The sequence below is a fragment of the Lactuca virosa genome, chromosome 2, assembly GCF_052849685.1.
Source record: "Lactuca virosa cultivar CGN04683 chromosome 2, Lactuca_virosa_CGN04683_v6, whole genome shotgun sequence".
NCBI lineage: Eukaryota > Viridiplantae > Streptophyta > Magnoliopsida > Asterales > Asteraceae > Lactuca > Lactuca virosa.
In genome coordinates this window covers 79,670,696-79,694,461 of record NC_136427.1, presented here as the reverse complement: position 1 = coordinate 79,694,461, position 23,766 = coordinate 79,670,696, and the positions used below count along the sequence as shown (strand labels likewise).

The window sequence follows — 23,766 nt, the reverse complement described above, 5'->3', positions numbered from 1 at the left end:
ATGACAGTAGTGGCTCCGCTTTTGGAGCGGATTCAGGAGGCTCAGCAGGAGGAACACCGGAAGAGTGAACGTATCGTGGGTCATATTTCCTCCTTCGACTATGATATATGCGGGCTATTGACACTCCATCGTAGAGTGTGGGTTCCGTATGCGGGCGGTGTGCACCAAATCCTGATGGAGGAGGCGCACAAATCCAGATTTTCCATTTATCCCGGGGCGACGAAGATGTATGGAAAATCTGGGGTGGGAGGATATTAGCAGAGTTTGGTGCGGGTGTGAATTCTAGACTTTGGTGGTAGCTGGGATACCTACCTTCCCTTGGCATAGTTTTGCTATAATAATAGATACCACACCAGTATCGACTGGCCTCCCTTCGAGATGCTTTCCGGGAGGAAGTGCAGGACCCCAATATGCTGGGGTGAGGTTGGTCAGAGGTTCATGAGGATTACTGAGGTGGTACTCGAGACGACGGAGAAGATCCAGCAGGTCCAGAGTAGACTCCAGACGGCCTAGAGTCGGCAGAAGAGCTACGCCGACAGACGCCGATCTGACTTGGAGTTTCAGGTTGGGGATATGGTCCTTCTAAAGGTGTTACCTTGGAAAGGTGTCATCCGCTTCAGAAAACGGGGCAAGCTGGGCCCCAAGTATATCGGACCTTTCAAGGTTATAGCCCGGGTAGGCCAGGTGGCATATAGGTTGGATCTCTCGGAATAACTTAGACAGATCCACAACACTTTTTATGTCTCCCAGGTGTGGAAGTGCTTAGTGGATGACTCCGTAGTTGTGCCTTTAGAGGATATACAGGTGGATGACAGCCTGAACTACATCGAGAGACCAGTAGCCATTCTCAACAGGAACACGAAGGATTTGAGGAACAAGAGGGTAAAGTTGGTGAAGGTGCAGTGGCAGCACCGCAAGGGCTCGTAATGGATGTGGGAGCCAGAGGATGAGATGAGGGAGCATTACCTAGAGCTATTTCCAGCCGCAACAGACTTCGAGGACGAATTCTGAGACATGTGGGGGAGAATTATAACGCGTGGTTCCTGGTATGTATTTAAAATCATAATTTATGCACTATTATAGAGAAACTCGACGAGTTGGGAGCCCCAGACTCGTCGAGTAGAGATGATTTGGGAAATGGGTTAACAAAACCTACTCGACGAGTTGGGAGGCCTCAACTCGACGAGTAGGTTGGCATAAATGAAACCCTAATTTTCAGGGTTTTGTACCCTGTTTAAAGGCCTTAATGTTTCATTGTGGCCTCCCTCATCATCCCCTCAGTCCATAGAAAACCCTAATCGTGCCTCTTTACCCATTTTGAGTGTGTGAGCCTAAAGAGTGTTCTTTGGTGTTTTTCTTGAAGGAGTGAGAAGTTGGTGGTACAAAGTTGAAGGTATAAAGTCGATTCCTTGACTATTTATTTGCTAGATCTCTTCTTTGATAAGTTTATGGCCTTTAGTAGCTTATTTTGGAGTCATTCATGGATTTGAACATGTTATGAAGTTATGAGTTCAGATCTAGACATTTCATGGCCTATTGAGACTTAAAGTTGCCAGCTTTATCAAGTCTTGGCCCTCCTCCATGCCCTAGGTCCCTTACGAAGCTTAGTTTTAGTGTTTTTAGCCTTTTGATACCATGCATAGACGTAAAGTTAACAACTTTACGTGGTATCTCAACCCAAGGGGCCCAGATCTATGGTTTGGAGGCATTAGACTTGCTTGAAAGTAACTGAATGAGTTAAGAATAAGGAAAACTCGACGAGTTGTTTATCCACCTTGGCGAGTTGGATCGTGGTCCCCCGACCTTTTTGGTTACTGAGCAAACTCGGCAAGTTGAATGGATGACTCGACGAGTTGGCTAGGGTTTTCTCGGTTTTTCTGAAGACTGAAGGAACTCGAAGAGTTGATGGATACACTCGACGAGTTAGGTCAACATGGACTGTTGACCTTGATTGTTGACCATGGTTGACCAAGTTTGACTTTTGGGGGCATTTTTGGGTATTTCGGGATGTTGATGGATTGATCACTTGGTGAATGTAGGCATTGAGTAGAGAGCTGATATACGGAGTCAGGCCTAGCAAGTTTTGTGCAGCTTTTGAGGTGAGTTACCTTCCTGTAGAAGTGGGTCGAAGGCACCAATGTCGGCCCACTAGTAGCTATTTATAGTAGAGATGATTGTCTTTGTGATAATTTTCTGGAATGCCACTATCTGTTATGCTTTATGTGCTAGTATGCTATGATATTATGTGATAATGGTAGGAGGGGTGTATTAGACCCCATAACCGGTTGAGATAAACCGGAGGGTAGGTCGGGCACCCAGAGATGTTTGACAGTATGGTTATGAGATGTTATTATGTGGTAGTGGTAGGGGTGAAATAGACCCTGTAACCGGTTGAGATAAACCAGAGGGTAGGTCGGGCACCCAGATATGCCTGGCAGGGTAGGTCGAGAACCCAGATATGCCTGACAAGGGTAGGTCGGACACCCCAGTATATCTGACATGTGTAGGTTGAGCACCCAGGTATGCTCAGCAGGGTAGGTCAGGCACCCAGATATGCCTGGCAGTATGTTTATTGTATGGTATGTGGTATGATGGGGGAACTCAATAAGCTTTGTGCTTACGATTTTCAGTTTTGGTTTCAGGTACTTCTTCTTCGAAAGGAAAGGAGCCGACATGATTGCAGCGCATCACACCATGATTTCCGCACATGAGATCTTTGGGAGTTATACTCTGATGTTATTTTATTATGACATGTTTTGATTATTGATATATTGGTTTTGAGATGGGATGACACTATGGATGTTTTAGACTATTGGTTTTATAAATACTTAATTAAAAATGAAATTTTTGGTCTTCAATTTTTGGATGCTACAATAGGGACATGTAACAATTTTAAATTTATGAATAAATCTAGATTTACTTATCATTTTATGGATGTTCACATTCATCTTCTAAAACGATGTCTTCTGTGTTAAAGAATATTTTCTCAAAATGTTAATTATAATGTAAATTTATAAGCTTTCATTAAAATTATGGTTCTAATCATAACACCTAATTAATTAAATGATATTTGATTCAAGATTATTTATGTCATAATCATCATGACTACATAAATATGAAACATATATACCAACTTCAAAAACATTGAATTTTTGAAGCCAAATGAGCTTGATTCATTTGATATACATGAATCCTATTTACATGGGAAGATGATTCGCAAGTGTCTTTATCTATTAAATAGTTAAAGAAAAAAGGGCTTGACAAAGAATTATACATAAGTGATGTATGTAATCTTTTCAATCCATGAATAGATTTGGTGATAGATGTTTAATCAATTTCACAGACGACTTTTATTCATTATTGTTGGAACCTTTGATTTGCTCAGATTGTTTCATTATTAAGATTGAGATACAACATAATGAGATCTTCATTAACCTTTCGTTGTGATAAAGAAAATAAGTTTTTGTAAACCAAGTCTTCTTGGAACATCCTAAGAGTTGTGGAATCGTTTCACAACTCACTTCGACAAAAATACTCACTCGTTATTAGTATGGTTCTTGTGGCACGGGATCACCTGGTCACTTGGATCTATTTTTCGATGTTCGAGGTAGCCTTCATATTCTCTAGTGGGATAGGGTCCTTTGGCCACTAGCTAAATGTCTATAGTACAATTTTTTGAAAATGCTAAAAATAGACCTTTCAGTCTATTATATGATGTTTTAAATGAACTATTTACTTTATAAAAATTTGGAATTATGCTCACTGCAACAAATATATTTTCCAACCAAACAAGTGGATTAAATACTTTTTATAGAATAAAGATGTAATGGTTTATCCATGCCTAAAAGGTATGGATTTGTAAAGCTTATGTTAGACAATAAGCTTAACCACTCTAGCATCTACTAACTACATGTATGTAGATTATCTTAAATGACTGTTTAGGATGAAGTTTCTTATAATCCCACAAATTTTCATTCCAGAAGACAAATGCTTAGAAAGTTCTTTTTCTAAGTTGGAGCAACTTGGAACTTTACGAGCTAAAGAACCTCAAGCTAAATGCATCATAGTTTTGAACTAGCAGTTTTCAACTGTTCTTGAATCTCCTCAATAGTTTATCAAAAACTAATAAAGCACAAAGAGATGCTTTCATGTATGATTATCAAGTATGGGCTTGATTAATCTTCCTTGATATATTATGAATGTAAATAGTTATTGAGTTTTTAAAGGAGAAAGCATACATGAATGAAAATCCTTCCAGATTTAAGCTAACATCTCAAAGTAAGAATATCCTTTCTTATAAGATAATTACATAGTGTGATTTAATTATAGATCAAGAAGACTATTGTGTTTTATACAAAGCTAGTGGGAGTGCAGTAACATTCCTAGTCTTGTATGTAGTCGACATACTAATACATGGAATAAAGATCTATATAGATATATCATGACAACTTAAAGAATTAAGTAAAATTGCATTAATTGTCAAGGATCTTAAAGAGCTTAAGATAAAGGACCCTGAGAGTGTTATCTCGTCAAGTATCACATGACATGATTTTAAGAAAAATCCTAGTGCAAATGTTTTTGAACTAGATAACATTATTGTATTCCATATGTTCTTGTAATTGGATTAATCATATATCTCATGATTATACATGAAGACCAAATAAATCGCATGCTTAGAGCATACCAAATAATACCAGTATAATCCGAGAACAATTCGTTGTGTGAGTTATAGGAACGTTCTAAAGTACTTGTGAGAACTAGAGATATATTCCTAATCTGCGGGGTATTTGAGAGAAAGCTATGTATAAAGATGTTACACATATGCTGAACTTCCAAATAGATTGAGATAACTTTCAATCACAATCGGGCGTGTCCTAATTATGAATGAAGATAAAGTTACATGGAAAGTGATTCCATGTAGATTTTATTTATAGTTACATATCAGAGTTAGAGTACATTGCGGTTTGGAGAACCACATACAAAGATGCTTAATGTATAGTTCATTATGACTATGAGTAATCCCATTACGCAAGTATTGGTATCTAAGTCATATTTAAGCATCTAACACATTCTCAATAGTTTTCTTTATATATATATATATATATATATATATATATATATATATATATATATAACTAAATATGTTTGTATTCTCAAAGTTTATACAAATCAAGTTTGACAAATCTACTTAACAAAGCTCTTTCATTAGCTAAAGCATGAAACTCAAGCTGGTGCTACAAGGCCTTGTTGATATAAGTAGATATATTTAATTAAAATATATTATTTGGATATTGGAACATTACAAGCAACATATATTGTAATGAATTGATATATTAGATATGAGTCTTTCATTAAATAATTGTTGTGTTCTATATTAGAATGTTTAATCCTTGAATAACTAGGTTATTTTAAATTTCCATAGTTGTTCATAGTTATGGGAGCATCTATGAGGTAAGACTAATATGAGTGAATTGGTTGATTCTCATGGAGATGAGAATAGCAAGAGTTGCTACCAACTTCGTAGGTACTTGATTAGAGAATAAGTGTTGGACTTGACCCGCATCAAAATCACTTTATGGATCGTAGTCAAGAGTGATGTTTTGATCAAGGTTGTATCATTGTATTCTTAGACCTAAGATACATATTTGCGACTTGAAGTGTAGGAATTGTTGTGCTTCGACATGTTTTAACGATGTTCCGTAAAAGGCAGTCATAAGGGCAATAATTGGGTATGACATGAACTAAATTGATGGACGTATGTAGTCAAGATGGGATTTGTCCCTCTTATTCGTTAAGAGTTAGAAATCTAAGGCCTTACTCAAAGTTGAACACTAAATGAAATTGATCGTGATCCATATCTCATTTTTAACATGATGTCTGAGACAGAGGAATAATTGATACCACACCTTTAGTAACAATTGTAGCTTAGAGCTCCTGGAATTGGCTGTCGACGAGATGACACCGTTCATATGTTGTTAGGGGTAGTAGCCCGTTGCTAGACGTCAGCTACTGTCTATGTTAGTCTATAATGAATATTGTGCAAGTGGGAGATTGTTGAATCTGTATGCCCATGAATCATTATGGAGTGATATTGCTAATAATATATCATCTTATAAGGTCACACCTTTATCAAGTTGGCACATTTTTATATTTACTATTAATGTGATTATTAATAAATAATATCGATTCTTGTATTTTAATTAGGGAATAATTATTTTTTATGAAAATAATAATTATAAGAGAGTGTAACTAGTTATTATTTCATATGGTATGAATTAATAAGTCATGCACAACCTTTTGGACTAGTTGGATTCTTTAGTCTTTTACCTAAAGACAAATTTTATATTTTATAAACTTAGAGTTTGTAAAAATTAAAGAATCCATCCTCTTTTGAGAGGTATGGCCAAAATTAATAAAGTAATATGGAGGTTGCTTGTCAACCTCCATGCTTTGTCTCCCCATGCCTCTAAAGGCTACAAATACTTTAGAGTATTTTATTATAAAGCCCTTACTTTGCATGGGGTATAATATTTTTGGCTAGCTTTTTGGTCTTGTTTCTCCTCCTGAAGCATATGGCCAAAATTACTCTCTATTCTTTCTCCTCCTCCTCCTCCTCCTCTCTCTCTCTATCTCTCTTGAAGTTAGTTTGGTAGTTTAAAGTTTCCTTGAGTTGTTTCATTTAGTGCTTATTTGAGTTAAACACTTAAAGGCTCAAGACACTCAAGAATACAAGAAGGATCTAGCATTCCAAGTGTCGTACTCTTGATGGTGGATACACATACAGAAAATCATGTTCTTTGATTTTTTGCTATCTTAATCAACACCCCAAAACCAAGTGGGGTCAAAGGCTTCAAAGGTTATCATTCTAAAACCTCTTTGGTTGTTTTTATTTCATTCTAACCTGTATAAATGGATCCTTGATGGTTTGGTTTTGTTATGAACTAAAAATAAACTTGTTATTTTTAAATACTTTCGTTGCCGGTTTTGTGAAAAACAAACTTATATTTTGTATCAAAACCCATCAGAGCAGACGAGGGAGTTCATTTCGTCTGAGATAACGCATTGCATTCTTGAGAAGACTCATGTGATCTTTGGTACGGTCAAGGAGGGCATTCTGAAGATTTTGGATGAGCGGTTGAGCTCGTTTCGTTCTGAGATGGTGGCCTTGGTGGGAGCGCGTTCTTTGACCTTCAGGGAGTTCCGGGCATGTGGAGATCCAGACTATCATGGGGCGAAGGACCCGATAACGAGCAGGAGGTGGTTAGCAGATGTTGCTAATGCCTTCTGCACCAGCAGTTTCCGTGAGCGGGCAAAGGTCAGACTTGCTTCCTGTCTTCTGAAGGATAGGGCACGAGATTGGTGGGAGGAGGTGGGACTCGCAGTTGGTGACCATGCTATTGATATAATGACATGGGATGATTTTTTTTACCAGGTTCAGGGCTTAGTTTGCACTGATGATTGAGGTGAAGCAGTTGGCGTGAGAGTTCCAAGATCTCCGCCAGACTATGGAGACGGTGGCTGAGATCATCACGATGTTTCGAGAGAGGGCACTTTTGGTTCCTTCGTATGTGGCGGACGAGGAGATGAAGAAGGCGAGGTATCACGAGATGTTGAGGAGTGATATTAGGCAGTTTTTGAGCCAATATAGTTGCAAGACACTGGAGAATATGATAGTGGGGGATAAGGAGAGGGAAATTGATCTCAAGATGGAGAGGAAGAGGAAGTTGGATGAGGCTCAGGTATCAAGGGTTCAGGAAAAATGCCCAAGGTTGTTAATGCGAGAGGGAAGGGCCAACAGAGTCGAGGCCGTTGTGGCAAGTGCAGCAGGATGCACAATGGGGCATGTAGGGTGGGTGGTTCTAGCTGCTTCAAGTGTGGCTGGACAAGTCATATTAGCAGGGATTGCACTGCTACTACCACCAACACCCTGATATCTTATCTGATTTTATTTTCATTGCAATCAGAGGGGCCACAAGAAGGCCCATTGTCCGAGTTTGGCTGCAGCAGGACCGGTGTTAGCAACTGCTCCTGCAACTCTTTGGATTACTGACGGCCGCCAGGGTCGGGCAGATGCACTTGTGGCGAAGAGCAACGCTTTTCAACTGACAGCTGAGGAGGCTCGTGCAGCTCCCGACGTGGTGATGGGTATGTATCTTCTCCTTATCTCTTTATTTATATTGAATTGTTTTCTTATGTTTTTATGTTTTATTTTAGGATCGTTCCTCGTGAACGGTATTTCTACTTTGGTATTGTTTGATTCGGGGGCGACCCAATCCTTTGTATCGCTTGCGCTTAGCAAGAGGTTTGCTGGAGCTCCAGGGGAGCTGGACTGTCCGTTAGATGTCGAGATCGCAGATGATAGATCCATTCGGGTTGCGAGGGTTCATCGGGGTTGTACTCTTCAGTTGTTCAGCGAGTAGTATTTGGTCAATCTGGTTCCCATTCCATTCCGTGGGAACAAGGTTATTGTGGGAATGGATTGGTTGAGCCCTAATGGGGCGGTGATCGATTGTGAGCAGCAGTTAGTTCGGATTCGAACCCCAAGTGGGGGACAACTAGTGGTTCATGGAGAGAGAGCTCCGCGTTGGCCGATTTTATGTTCAGCAGCAAGGGCCAGACGCTATATCCAGTAGGGTTGTTCCGGATTTTTTGCCTATGTTATGGATACCTGGGATAAGGGTAAGGCGGTTGTGGATGATGTGCCTATTGTGCGGGATTACCCGAATGTATTTTCGGAGGATTTTCCTTAGGTGCCTCCGGAGAGGCAGGTTGAGTTCAGGATTGACTTGGTTCTCATCGTATGTGTATTGACTATCGGGAGTTGAATAAGGTATTAGTCAAGAACCGTTATCAACTCCCGAGGATTGATGATCTATTTGACCACCTTCAGGGTGCATCTTGGTTCTCCAAGATTGATTTGTGATCGGGTTATCATCTGATGAGGGTTAGAGATGAGGATGTGCAGAAGACAACCTTGTGAACTCGGTATGGCCATTACGAGTTCGTGGTGATGCCTTTTGGGCTCACCAATGCTCCAGCCACGTTCATAAATCTCATGAACCACGTGTGCAGACCGATGCTAGACCGGTCTGTGATTGTGTTTATTGATGATATCTTGGTCTATTCCAAGACTCAGGAGCAGCACGAGGAGCACTTGAGGGAAGTGTTGGAGACGTTGAGGAGGGATAGACTTTTCTCAAAGTAAAACAAGTGTGAGTTCTGGTTATGCGAGGTGCAGTTTCTAGGGCACCTTGTCAACCAGAATGGTATTTTGGTCGATCCGGCCAAAATTGAGGCCGTGATGCAGTGGGAGGTTATGAGGTCTCCATCTAAGATTCAAAGTTTCCTTGGTTTAGAAGATTACTATTGGAGATTCATCCAGGATTTCTCCAAGATAGCTGTTCCTTTGACTCGATTGACGAAGAATACGGTTACATTTCGTCGGCTGCCTAAGCAGAAGGCAACTTTTGAGACCTTGAGACAGCGGTTGTGTGAGGCACCGATTTTGACCTTGCCAGAGGGTGTTGAGGATTTTGTGGTTTATTGTGATGCATTGATCACGAGCTTGGGAGAAGTATTTTTACATAGGGGTCGCGTGATCGCTTACGCTTCGACGCAGTTGAAGCCTCATGAGGCGAATTATCTGACTCATGACTGGAGCTGGGGGTTGTGGTTTTCGCCCTCAAGATTTGGCGGTATTACCTCTATGGGTCCGTTGTACTATTTACACAGATCACAAGAGCCTGAGGTATCGGATGGATAAACCAAATCTAAACATGAGATAGTGCAGATGGTTGGATGTGGTGAAGGATTATGATTGTGAGATCCTTTATCACTCGGGGAAGGCCAATGTGTTGGCCGACGCTCTCACCCGCAAGGCGTTCGCGGTTCTAATTAGGGATATATGTTTGAGGACGACCATGATTACGCTACTTTTGGAGCGGATTCGTGAGGCTCGGGTTGAGGCTATAAAGGAAGAGCACCGAAAGAGTGAGCGTATTGTAGGTTAGGTGGTTTCCATCGATTATGATAGTTGTGGGTTGTTGACTCTTCATCGGAGGGTTTGGGTTCCGTACTAGGGCGGTGTGCGCCGGGTTTTGATGGAGGAGGCGCAGAAGTCTAGGTTTTCCATTCATCCCGGGGAGACGAAGATGTATAAGGATCTTCGTCCTAACTATTGGTGGCCCTGCATGAAGCGGGATGTGGCTTGGTTCGTGGAGCGGTGCTTGACTTGCAGGAAAGTCAAGGCCAAACATCAGCGACCTCATGGCAAGATGTAGCCGTTGGAGATTCCCATGTGGAAATGGGAGGATATTACCATGGATTTCATCATGAAGTTACAATGGACTGCGCACAGAGTAGATTCAATTTGGGTCATCGTGAATCGTTTGACCAAGAGAGCGTATTTTATTCCAATCCAGGAGAGTATTTCTGCAGAGAAATTGGTTGAGGTTTATATCAGGGAGGTTGTGGCACGACATGGGGTGTCGGTTTCTGTGATTTCCGACAGGGATGTCAGGTTTACCTCCAGGTTTTGGAAGAGATTTCATGACGAGTTGGGTACTCGTCTCCTTTTCAGCACAACTTTCCATCCGTAGACCGATGGTCAGAGTGAGCGGACGATTCAGACATTAGAGGATATGATTCGGGCGTGTGTTTTGGACTTTGGTGGGAGTTGGGATACATGTCACACCCCCAAACCAGAACGGCGAAATCGTTCGAGGGTAGATGACTTCATGTAGTATCGTAACAGTTTAATACATAGTAAAGAAAGTAAACACAACCAACATATATATAATTGAAAAAGTTACATCATTTATAGGTATTACATGTTTCAAAATATCAATTACAATATGTTGTCAAAAGATTTGTTATGACGCCTAAGCATCACTTCTCCAAAAGCTGAAGTTTACCTGTATTACTGAATCCCTGAGAAATACAAGTAGATTTGAAAGAGTAGATCAGCATTTAAGCTGGTGAATTCATAAGTATTTAATGTCATGTTTGAATACTCCTAGAAAATCCCATATTTCCTACTAGTGTAAAAGTAAGTCTTCTACCAAGACTCGATTGTTTTGAATGTTTGCTTTTAAAAATCCAATATCTATCCATAAGAGTATGGTAGTTTAAAAGTTCCAAATTTGAAATGCAATAGTGTTTTTCATGCTTAAAATAGTAGATTTATGTATGAAATAAATCGCTAAGGCATTAGATAACCCCGTAAATCAACGTGTTCTTAATACATCATGTGAGTTTTATAACCATGATATTGACTCAGACTGCCTGTAACAACGTTCTTCAGGCGTTGGAATGTTATGACGTTTGTCACCCAGACCTGCCGGTCTAACTATAGCTAACAGTTTAGGTGCGGGATTGTCAATCCCGTATAGATCTATACACAAGTATCACGCTCTCCCTACAAGAGATTATGGTATATAATACAGGACTTTAACTGCATACTTGAAAGGCATCACTACAAACTCATACTGACCATAACGAGTTCGAAAGGCTGTTTTGGGAACATCTCCTTCCATGACTCGCAGTTGATGATACCTAGATCTCAGATCGATCTTTGAGAAATAACTTGCTCCCTGGAGTTGGTCGAACAAGTCATCAATGTGCGGTAGGGGGTATCGGTTCTTGATAGTGAGCTTGTTGAGCTCCCGGTAATCGATGCACATGCGGAAAGATCCATCCTTCTTCTTCACGAATAGGATTGGCGCTCCCCAAGGTGAGAAGCTCGGCCTAATAAATCCTTTGTTGAGTAGTTCGTTTAGTTGGCTGGATAATTCTTGCATCTCAGCTGGCGCTAGACGATACGGCGACTTAGCTACTGGGGTAGCTCCGGGAATTAAATCGATTCTGAACTCGACTTGTCGTTCTGGTGGGACTCATGGAAGATCTTCAGGGAAGATGTCGGGAAAATCGCAGACCTCTGGAATGTCTTTGAGGTCTTTCTCTTCCTTTCCCTTATCTACTACGTGGGCTAAGAAGGCATGGTACTCCTTACGTAGGTATTTCTGAGCTTTGACACAAGAGATGATCTGTAAATTGGTACCGGGCTTGTCATCATAAATGATAAGAGTTTCGCCGTTTGGCAGATTTAGGCGAACGGCCCTTTCGTGACAAAGTATATCGGCATGGTTCAGGCTTAACCAATCCATACCGATGATGACATCAAAGCTCTTTATAGTGATCGGCATTAGATCGATTGGAAATGAATGTTCGTTTAGAGTTAGTGTGCAACCTATGTACATTTCGTTTGTGCTTTCTGTCCTACCGTTTGCCATTTCTACTGTGAATATCTTATTGAGTGTTTGAGGGTTCTGTTTTAATATGTGTTTGAATTTGCGACTCACGAAACTCCTCTCCGCACCACAATCAAAGAGTATGCATGCATAAGCGTTATTGAGGCGAAACGTACCCGTAACCACCGTGGGATCAGCTATTGCTTCGTTCTGCCCTATTGCCAGCACTCTTCCTATGCCACCAGCATTCCTTGCCTTAGGGCAGTCTCTCTTGTAGTGTCCAGCCTCACCACAACCATAACACGTCTGGCCCACACCGACCCCAGGGACTTGGGTGATTGGTCGTGCCGGTGCCTTACAGAAACGGGCAGTGTGCCCTTTCTTGTTGCAGTTGTTGCAATGCATCTCCCGACAATTTCCGTTGTGATGGAAATTGCATTTGCTGCATTTCGGTAGGTTCCCAGCATATTGCTTTGCTGGTGCCGAGGTAACAGGAGCAGCAGTGGGAGTAGTAGCGGCATGGACTGCCACTATTTGTTGTTTCTTGGAAGGTTCTTGTGAAAACTGACTCTTCCTCTTGTTCCAAAATTTCTTCTTGCTGTTGTTGTTGGTACTGTTGTTGTTGTTGTTGTTGCTCCCTATGGTTTGTTCTGGGACGGCAGTTGTGAAACCTTGACAGATCCCATGGTCAACGAGAGCTTGTGCCAACTGTTTGGCGCTATCGAAAGTGACTGGTTTGGAAGCTAGTACACTTCCTCGAATCTGGGGTGACAGTCCCCAGATGTATCTTTCGATCTTTTTGCTTTCTAGAGCAACCATCCCTGGGCAAAGGATTGCCAAATCACTAAACCTATTGGTATAGGTTGTGATGTCTGAGCCTACCATAGTAAGGCCCTAAAGTTCCTGTTCTAGTTTTTGTACCTCACCCCTTGGACAGTACTCTTGCATTAACAATTGCTTTAGATTCTCCCAGCCCATAGAATTTGCCACTACCAGAGTTAGTGACTTGACATGGCCATTCCACCATGTCAGGGCTCTCTCGGAGAATGTACAAGCAGCAAATTTTACCTTTCTCACTTCCAGACATGCACAAATCTCGAAAACCGCTTCTGTTTTCTCTATCCATTGTGATAGGGACATTATCCCTCGGGATCCGTTAAAAGTCATGGGCTTGCTATTAGAGAAGTCCTTGAAGGTGCAATCCCCTGAACGGCCCTGACGTTGGCCATTCGTAGAGCTATTTACTCCCCCTCCAGACCCATTATTACTCATCTGTGCCATTGTTGCTGTCACTGCAGCCGTTACAGCAGCTATCAAGGCGGCATTTTCCGTTGGTGGGGGTGGTGGTGGAGGTGTTGCGTTATTGACACGGCGTGTAGATCTACGGGGCGGCATTGTTCTGATAGAGAAATAGAATGAAGAACATAAGCCTTTAATGATTGGAAGTTGCGTGTTAATAAAGTTGCTATTTTTATCAATTTATGAATTTGACTGACCTACTCGAGGTTTAAAGTTTGATTCATAATAATAGTTTGCATAGAGATAGATAAATTATGAATCTGAGTGGCATTCAAAGAATTAACACACAAGGGAAATTTTTCATATATATTAAACATAAGTTGGGTTACATGTAAAGTCAGGAAAAATTTCGACCCTTCTAAGGATCTCCGATACAGAAGTTTAAGGAAAAGTAAGACTTTTAGCCGAGCTCCTATTCTATAACAAAATTGTGGGATTTGGGCAAGTACTACTTGCGACGTAGGTTGTGCTTGGAGCTTGACTCCGCGTCTGAGCGCTTTGCTTCCATAAGGCGCCTATCGAGGGCGGCTTGATGTTCCCTTCTCTCACCGAGGGCCGCAATCAGTTGTGCTTGGAAGGCATCGGTGCGAAGTTGTGCATCATCCTGCAACCTATCCAGTCGGCGGATGTCGGAAGTGTGAACTTGTACTTCCACATTGACCTCACGAAGTCGGTTTGCTTGGACCCCTGATTGGTAGGACTGGTTGGCTAGTTTTCCCACTATGACCGGGAGTGCTCGGTCGGCTGAACCCCCATCCCTGATGTCATAGAAGTCTCGACACATACCGTAAGGAGGGCGTAATCCTTGCTGTTGGCTCCAATGGTGGAGGTGGCTTCCCCAAACGGGAGTTGGTCCCTGAAAGTTCCTCCTAACTGCGGGAGGTTGAACGATTGGTGGATTGATCACTTCTGGTTCTGAGTCTGTCCCGGAGTCATCTACTTCCTCCAATTCTATAGGTTCTTCGTCCTCCTCAGGGTCCTCTTCTATCCATCCTCCATTGCCCTGATTTGGGTAGTAGGGATCCCCTGGTGGATAGAATCCAGCCATTGTGTCTGTACGAGAATAGAGGTATGAGAATTGTCTAGAAATTTTAAGAATATGAGAATCTAAGTATGTAAGTTTAAACCTTTGTATTTACCAAATACTCCTATAGTATTTAAATTTGTATGTTTTGATATTAGTGTCATTTTGGTAAGTTTTGACTTGTTGCTCACTACGACCATTCCTCGACATATGTTAGTCCGATCTCGGATAAATATAGTTGATCAGGCTATATTCGTCCCAAATCCGATTACATATACCGAGACCTAGTCGTGGTGTCCAACTTGTCTTAATACTTCTTGTATAGTTCTAGCTATGAAAAAGACTCTTTGTATGCATGTATTTGTGTTTTTAAGACCCAAACAATTTTAAGCTACATGAAACGCGGTTTAGGTGTAAAAATGTTTTGTCAGAGAATTTTAAATCCCTATGCATTTATAGTTTGTATATCTTATGTGATTCGATATACTTAGTTCACTATAAACAATGCTCTGATACCAATCTGTCACACCCCCAAACCAGAACGGCGGAATCGTTCGAGGGTGGATGACTTCATGTAGTATCGTAACAGTTGAATACATAGTAAAGAAAGTAAACACAACCAACATATATATAATTGAAAAAGTTACATCATTTGTAGGTATTACATGTTTCAAAATATCAATTACAATATGTTGTCAAAAGATTTGTTATGACGCCTAAGCATCACTTCTCCAAAAGCTGAAGTTTACCTGTATTACTGAATCCATGAGAAATACAAGTAGATTTGAAAGAGTAGATCAGCATTTAAGCTGGTGAATTCATAAGTATTTAATGTCATGTTTGAATACTCCTAGAAAATCCCATATCTCCTACTAGTGTAAAAGTAAGTCTTCTACCAAGACTCGATTGTTTTGAATGTTTGCTTTTAGAAATCCAATATCTATCCATAAGAGTATGGTAGTTTAAAAGTTCCAAATCTGAAATGCAATAGTGTTTTTCATGCTTAAAATAGTAGATTTGTGTATGAAATAAATCGCTAAGGCATTTGATAACCCCGTAAATCAACGTGTTCTTAATACACCATGTGAGTTTTATAACCATGATATTGACTCAGACTGCCTGTAACAACGTTCTTCAGGCGTTGGAATGTTATGACGTTTGTCACCCCAGACCTGCCGGTCTAACTATAGCTAACAGTTTAGGTGCGGGATTGTCAATCACGTATAGATCTATACACAAGTATCACGCTCTCCCTACAAGAGATTATGGTATATAATACAGGACTTTAACTGCATACTTGAAAGTACGTGAAGTTGAATGTCTCACAAAACCTAGTATTAAATAGATTTACGTATGAAAAGTTTCATTTGTTCTTGTATATGAAAGTATTTCCTTGATATAGTACTTGTAGTATGTAAAATTTCATGAATATCTAGTAAACTATACCTATTATAGTTTTTCCAAATGTATACTTCGTTTGTGTGGTAAACCCTAGTGCAATATCGACTTTGTATGAAAGCATAACTTTTGAAATGATATTATAGTACATTCATACTCAAAACATAAACAAAGTGTTTGATATTTATACAACAACATGTGTTATTCCAAAAGAACAAAGTGTTATTCGTGATATGTTGTTTAAGAACGTGTTCTATTGATAGTTATAATTCACCTATGATTGATTATAACAATAAGTATAGAAAAGATTTGTATTATTCACACGAGGGTAATCGTGTGTTTACTTGTATTTCCCCCCCTTAAAAGTGTATAAAAGTATTTACAAAGCATTTGAAAACATAATTTATAGGGGGTATGAACTCACTTGATTGATTGAAGAAAGCGAGACGAACTCTGACTGGAAAAGTTGATTTCTCGGGATTCACGGGAATCTCGGGGGCATAAAACTTCCTTCCAAACTTGGATATGAAAATCGGGGCTTCGGGATGGCTTATCGAGGTAATTACGCAGAGTAACAACACTTAGATGGAAAGAGATGAGCACCAAACCCGGTACCCTTAAGCTTCTACTTATAGGAGGAGAATTTGGGTGCCACGTCGTGGCAAAGGGTGTGCCACGTCGTGGGGAGCCTTCTTATCCTCTTCCATTGATTGGACGCCCTCAGTCACTTGTCGGGTCGCGGCCAGCTGTGCCGCGTCGTGGCAGACCTGACAGCCTCGGATTTTGAGCTTTAAACTTGTAAAATCCGTAACTTTCGCGTACGAGCTCCGTTTTCGATGTTCTTTATATGCACGCGTAGGTGAGAATATACTCTACAACTCTCGTTTAGACTTCGTCAGCTAATTTTGACTTTATTTTTAATTATTTATTTTTTTAACAGGCCGGACCTGGAAAAGTCCGTTTAAATTCCGTAACTCCTTCATCTGATGTCCATTTCCGTCAGACTTTTTACTGTTGTACTCCTATTGTCGGGGTCTTCAACTTTTGTTTAGGTTGTGTCGGCTAAAGACCGCTCGATCTCTATTTCGAGTTTTTAGCTGTCTACTGCTAGGTCAGAAACTTCGAAAAATCATAACTTCTTCATAGGAAGTCAGATTTGGGCGTTCTTTTGATGTATGCTCATGGTTTGATGATATCTACGACTTTTATTTAGATACCTAAGGCTAATAAGTATTTCATTAAAACTTCGCGTTTTACGTTTAATCGTATTGACGGTTTTGTTGTGAATCTTAGGTTGGTCATAACTTTTTCGTTATAACTCGGATTTTAGTGTTCTTTATATTTCTGAAACCCTTGATACGATGTTTATCATTTTATGTAACCCAATAGGGACTTTTGAACATTCAAATTTTGACGCAAATTTCATTACATTAAAAGAGATTACAATTCTTGACTTTTTAGGTCATTACACTGATTCGAAAAATATCGGGTTGTCACAATACATATATGCCGTTGGTAGAATTTGTGTATAACAACAGTTATCACGCTAGCATTGATCGACCTCCCTTCGAGATGCTCTACGGGAGGAAATGCAGGACCCCAACTTATTGGGGCGAGGTCGGTCAGCGGGTTATAGGGACTACCAAGGTGGTACTCAAGACAACTGAGCTGATTCAGCAGGTTTGGAGTAGACTCCAGACAGCTCAGAGGCGGCATAAGAGTTATACCGACAGGTGCCGATCAGACTTAGAGTTCCAGGTGTGGGATATGGTTCTCCTGAAGGTGTCACCTTGGAAAGGTGTCATCCGCTTCAGGAAGAGGGGCAAGTTGGGCCCCATGTATATTGGGCCTTTCAGGGTTTTGTCTCGGTTGGGCCGTGTTGCCTATCGCTTGGATCTTCCAGAGGAGCTCAGTCAGATTCATAGTACTTTTCACATCTCTCAGCTGCGGAAGTGTTTGGTTGATGACTCCATAGTGGTTCCATTGGAGGATATTCAAGTGGATGCTCGCCTAGATTACATCTAGAGACTGGTAGCGATTCTTGATTGGAAGACAAAAACCTTGAGCAACAAGGTTGTGGGATTGGTGAAGGTGCAGTGGTTGCACTGGAAGGGTTCCGAGTGGACATGGGACGCTGAGAGCGAGATGCGAGAGCATTACCTAGAGTTGTTTGCTCCAACGGACTTCGAGGACGAAGTCTAATTCAAGTGGGGGAGATTTGTAACACCTGGAAATTTATAAGGTATTATTTAATTATTTGGTTATTTATGTAATTCTATTTTGGGCCTTTGGAGGATTTGACTTTGTCATTTTGGGCTAAGACAAGGCCATACGCGGGGCGTACAACCTTGTGTACACGGGGCGTAGATAGGTTAAGTGGGTTGCGGAGCCATGCACGTCTGCATGGCGTACAAGGATGTACGCACGACGTACATGCTCAGACCCAAACCCTAATTTTTAGAGTTCAAGCCCTATATAATCACCTTAAGTCCCAAGAGTTTGCCTCTTTATCAGCCTCCATTGTCCTATAACCATAATCTCGAACCCTAATAGCATCTTTGAGTGTTCTTCACCTTTTTGGGGTGTATCTTTGGTTAGTTGGTGCCTTTGGTAAAAGAATGACTTGGTGAAGAAGATTTGTTGGATCTTGAGCTTGTGGATCTAGAGACTAGGCACCTTTCTCAGTTGCGGGGCATGATGCACTCATTCGGGCGGGGCCCATTATGTGTTTGTTTATGTATGGTATGTGGTATTTTAGGGAATTCACTAAGCTTTGTGCTTACGGTTTTCAGTTTATGTTTCAGATACTTCTCGTTCCAAAGGGAAGAGCCCAGGATGATTGCAGAGCACACACCACTCGATTTCGCATTTTTTTATTTACTCTGATGATTGATGATGTATTGATACAATTTGTTTACCTTGGTTTATGACAATGATATGGTTTACTATTTTATTAATCTAAAAATGAAAAGTTTTCGGGCCTTATATTTGGGACGTTTCACATTTTACAATATGCTTTATATTGTTATGATGATTACGATTAAGCACTTTACCAGTTAAGCATATTATATAACACGCAATGATATTACCTAATAAGTTGAAGTTATAATGATTACAATTAAGTCATTAATAATATTAATCACTTTTAAATGATATTATCATGAAAATAAAAACATATTAAGCACTTACCAATTAAGCACTTTACAATACAAACCCATAGCAACTATTGATTAAGCAACAAAACAAAATTAAGCACTTATCATGAAAATAAAAACACATTAAGCACTTATCAATTAAGCACTAAGCACCTATGTAGTCAATCACGGTGATATAGCGGTTAGTGGAGTTAAAGAACCTTGATTTTCAAAATAGTGGTGGTCATCACAATAGCGGTATTATAAGCGCTATTAGATAGCTTCCATTTTTGGGCTTTTTTTACATAAAAAACGTTTTTTGTGCCATTCTATTGAATAAAATTGTTTTTTCTTACCCCAAACCAAAACTTTTGTGTCACTCCATTGAATAAAATTGTGATTCTGTGATTGTGGCAACTTCCATTGAAACCATATATGCGTTGTCTTGTAAATATTCTTGAAGACTTGAAGTACTATAATATCATTTACTGTCAATTTGCTTAACCATTTTATTTGCTAACTATGATTGTGTTGAAGTGTGATAAAATACTAAGTATTGCTTATTTTTTTCTTGTTGATTGTGTTAAATTATGATTAAGTGTGACATTGGTAACCTACTATGAAGTATGACTAACTAATTATGGTATGTGAAATATGATTTACTGATAAACTAATTAATTGGATTGGGTTGAACTTTGACGTGTGATTAAATAAGTAATACTATATATATATATATATATATATATATATATATATATATATATATATATACATATACACTACTAGAAAACAACCCTTTAATGACACGCAAACAATGACACACACTGATAGAGGACACACATTTGTGCGTGCCCTAAAAATCAATGTCAGTTTTCCAAAATTTGAAGGATAGAGGACACGCATTTATGCGTGCCCTAAAACTAGTGTCCAACAAAAAAAATTAAAAGCACGGAGGGCACCTATCATAAAAAAGTGTGTCGTGTAAAACTGTCGTTTTATATTTTTTTTTTCACGAATGCGCGTTCTTCCATTTTTTTAGTTGCCAAGTGGGGGAATGAAATCCCAAAAAATTTGAAAACCTCGCCTGATACTCTCCTCCTTCTTCTTCGTATTTTGTAAAATCCTCTTCCAAAGAAACCCTAAAAGGATTGTGTGGTTGTCGATCTTTCTCCCTTTCATATTTTTGGAGCTCTACAGCCATACAGAGGTCAACGACGGTAACTATCCTCTTTTCTGCACCATTTTCTGCCCTTGAGTCAACTTTATTTCCCTAATAGCGAGCCCTAAGAATTATAAGTATTACAATGGTTTTCAGCCATTCGATGCTTCCTCATATGGCAGCTCACCACAAAATCTCCCTATTTACCGTTTTATATTCGTTCTTCGTCCCTCCCCCATTCTCCTATGCTCCTCCATATTCTCCCCACGTTCGCCTTCATGATTCTCTCAACCACGTTCCATATAAATAGATGGGTTGTTGACTAGAGACCGGTTGTTGCTCTCTCACCCTACATTCAATCGATTCTCTCCAACAAATACCAGGTAAAACTTAATTTCATGATCTTGTGCAACATTTAACCTTCTAGTCCGTGTGACTGGAATCTTTTAGGTTCTCTTTGTTCCACTTCTCTTTGTTTCATCAGAGCTTACAAAAGTTTCTCTGGGTTATTGTATGCAGGGATCAAAGGAGTGAACCCAGATTGTACCTCTAGAAGCAAGAGTCGTAGCAACTCTTAGGACACTTGGATAGTTTGGAATATCTGTGAAAAGTTTTAAATAGAGAATGGGAGTGTGGAAGCCTAAATTAAGTTTCGTTTTCAATTATGAACAAGAAATTCAAGTCGTCTTCTTCTTCTTTTTCTTTAGGAAAGGGTAATTTAGGCATTTTTAGCTTGGATTCGTATATGACAACGATTTTATATGTATGAGTTGTAGAAGTGAGCTATATGGCAACTGTAGAGTCTCTCTTGCTTGGATCCTGCATATTCAGATTAACTCGACCCATGGAATTAACATCAAGGTTCATTGGAGGACCACCACCTGGCATATATAACGAGCGTTCATAAACACTCTTCTGAAGTCTCTCTTGCATTGAAAGATTCCGCTCAAAATAACTCAACTCGTCTGAAGGCAGTCTCTGTTGTTGCTGATAAACATCTAAAGGGTTGAGGCCACTGGAATTGACTCGGTGAATCCCACTAGCACTTCTTAGAAACTAAGTGGTTTCATCAACAGGCCCAGGCCAGACAGAACCAAGACGCCTCTCTTCTTCCATCTCCATCCTCTGCCTTAAACCCAAAGGCAAAGGCAGTTGCTGCCTTCCCTGAAACTGCTCCTGTTGAAGCATATGATGTTCCATCTGGCCGTGCTTCGCATGTGCAATGAGCTCCAACAACTCGTTTGGATGTCCTTTTCTTTGACTTTGACGACCATACTTTGCTTGAATCAGATGCTCTATCAATGATGGATCAACATGTTGTGAACACCGGTGAAGTTCATTCAAGATCTGATGCTTGAGAAGAATCTGATCAACTGCGTTATTTGATCTTGCAGCATCTGCACGTGATTGTGCTTGTGCTGCACGCATTATTTGATCTTGTAGCATGTTGACCTGATTGCTTGTCTCACGTTGAATCAATCAAATCTTCTTCTAACCATTTATTTGATCTGTATATTATGCTTGATCTAATATCGTTTACATGATTTGGTATTTATAGCTGAGAATTCAATTGGGTCAATGATCTGCAGGCGATGTGACTAAGACTATGCTGATGAATGAGGGAGTCGGTGCCTTCTATAAGGTTTGTCCTCTTCTGTGTCTCTGTTGATCTGATAATTTCAAATGATCTAATGCTTAGATTTGTAAGGATGCTAATTTGACTCGCGGATTCGGGTACCCGTGGATAACCGACCCTAACGGGGCTGCTATTACCCGCCATAACGGGTAACGGGGCGGGGATGGGTCTTAAAATTCATACCCGAAGTGGGGACGGGTCGGGGGTGGGTATGGCACTATCCGTCCGTTTAATACCCGAATATATATATATATATATATATATATATATATATATATATATATATATATATATATATATATATATATATATATATATAATATTGTAGAATTTATACTCAGAAGAAAGAATTGTTGCTGCACTTATGTCGAAAGATTGGTCCAGGCTAGAATTTCTTTTCTTACTCTTTGATGAAAAAATACCATGCACAATGGATGAAGCTTTTGGATTCAAATCAAATAAATTTTTTATTAATAAAAATAACGTCTTAGAAACCATTTGTATGTTTAGTATCTATTTAAAAAACCATTATTACAACGTGGATAATAAGAACACTTATCTATATTAATAACTTTTCATCTATCAAAGATATATGATCAATATAATTATTTACTATTCACCTTACCCCACTTTGCATATTTGTAAAAAATATAAGAAATAACTAACATATTAAATATGTGAACAGATGTGTTTCGCTTGCTTCTTACTATCTTCCCACAGCGCTTCAATGTTCAACTGCTAATAAAGATAAGCTCTTATATATATAATGAGGCAACAAATTCCGTCATGGGTGCATCTGAAGTTTCTTTAATTAAGCCCTACAACATTGTTTGTATATTTGTTTATTAAGCTCGAGCATTTTAAATATAAACTAGTTGAGCTTGGTTAGATCGTGATTGGCTTGGTTTGATTACAAGTTTTACTAAGTGGGTTCTTTCTGATGGATTACTTAGACAAGCTACATACACAACAGCCAGACTTGGTACATTCAGGTACACCATTAATGGTTTATTAACCAAAAAAACACAGATTTATTGTTTTTCGTTGTTTATGTGACTCTTTAATTACTTGATAGGATTCTGACAAACAAGGCACATGAAGCCAACGATGGAAAGCCACTACCTTTATATCAAAAATCTCTCTGCGGGCTGACAGCTGGTGCAATCGGAGCCTGTGTAGGAAGCGCTGCTGAGCTGGTACTCATCCATATGCAAGTTGATGCCAACCCAACGTAGTAACTACACAAACGCATTCCATGCCCTCTACAGAATCACTGCAGATGAAGGAGTTTTAGCTCTCTGGAAAGGTGTTGGTCCCACTGTGGTTAGGGCAATGGCATTGAACATGGGCATGCTTGCTTCCTATGATCAAAGTGTTGAGTTCTTCAAAGACAATCTTGGTTTTGTGAAGCAGCTACAATTGTAGGTAAGATCAAATCACAAAACCATAAAACCATAAAACTGTAATAAAACTACTAAAACAGAACTAAATGATTTTTTAATTTTGGGAATGATTTCAGGGACAAGTTCTATATCAAGGTTCTTTGCTGCTGCATGTAGTTTACCCTTTGACTTTTTGAAAATACAAATACAGAAGATCGATGTAGACTAGGACTACGGATAAGTGTTAATGCTACCTTTACCTATGTAAACTCGACCCTGTGATTAAGTATCTACGCTATTCAAGGGATCGAAATGCTATCAAGATTTTCCTTTAAACATTGATGTATTGTAGACCTGTTTAAAAAGGTCAAATTTTCCCAACTCTTTGTATTAAGAATATATCAATGAAACTGACAAGCATTTATTTGATTGGAATGACACTATTAATTTCGTATATAAAATATTAATCGCTCAATTTACTATAGT

General features: G+C 39.7%; 1 pseudogene; it reads left to right on the top strand.

The window, feature by feature from the left end:
* Positions 1–20,926: 20,926 nt before the first annotated feature.
* Positions 20,927–23,509, top strand: LOC145157533 (mitochondrial dicarboxylate/tricarboxylate transporter DTC-like; annotated as a pseudogene).
* Positions 23,510–23,766: the final 257 nt, after the last annotated feature.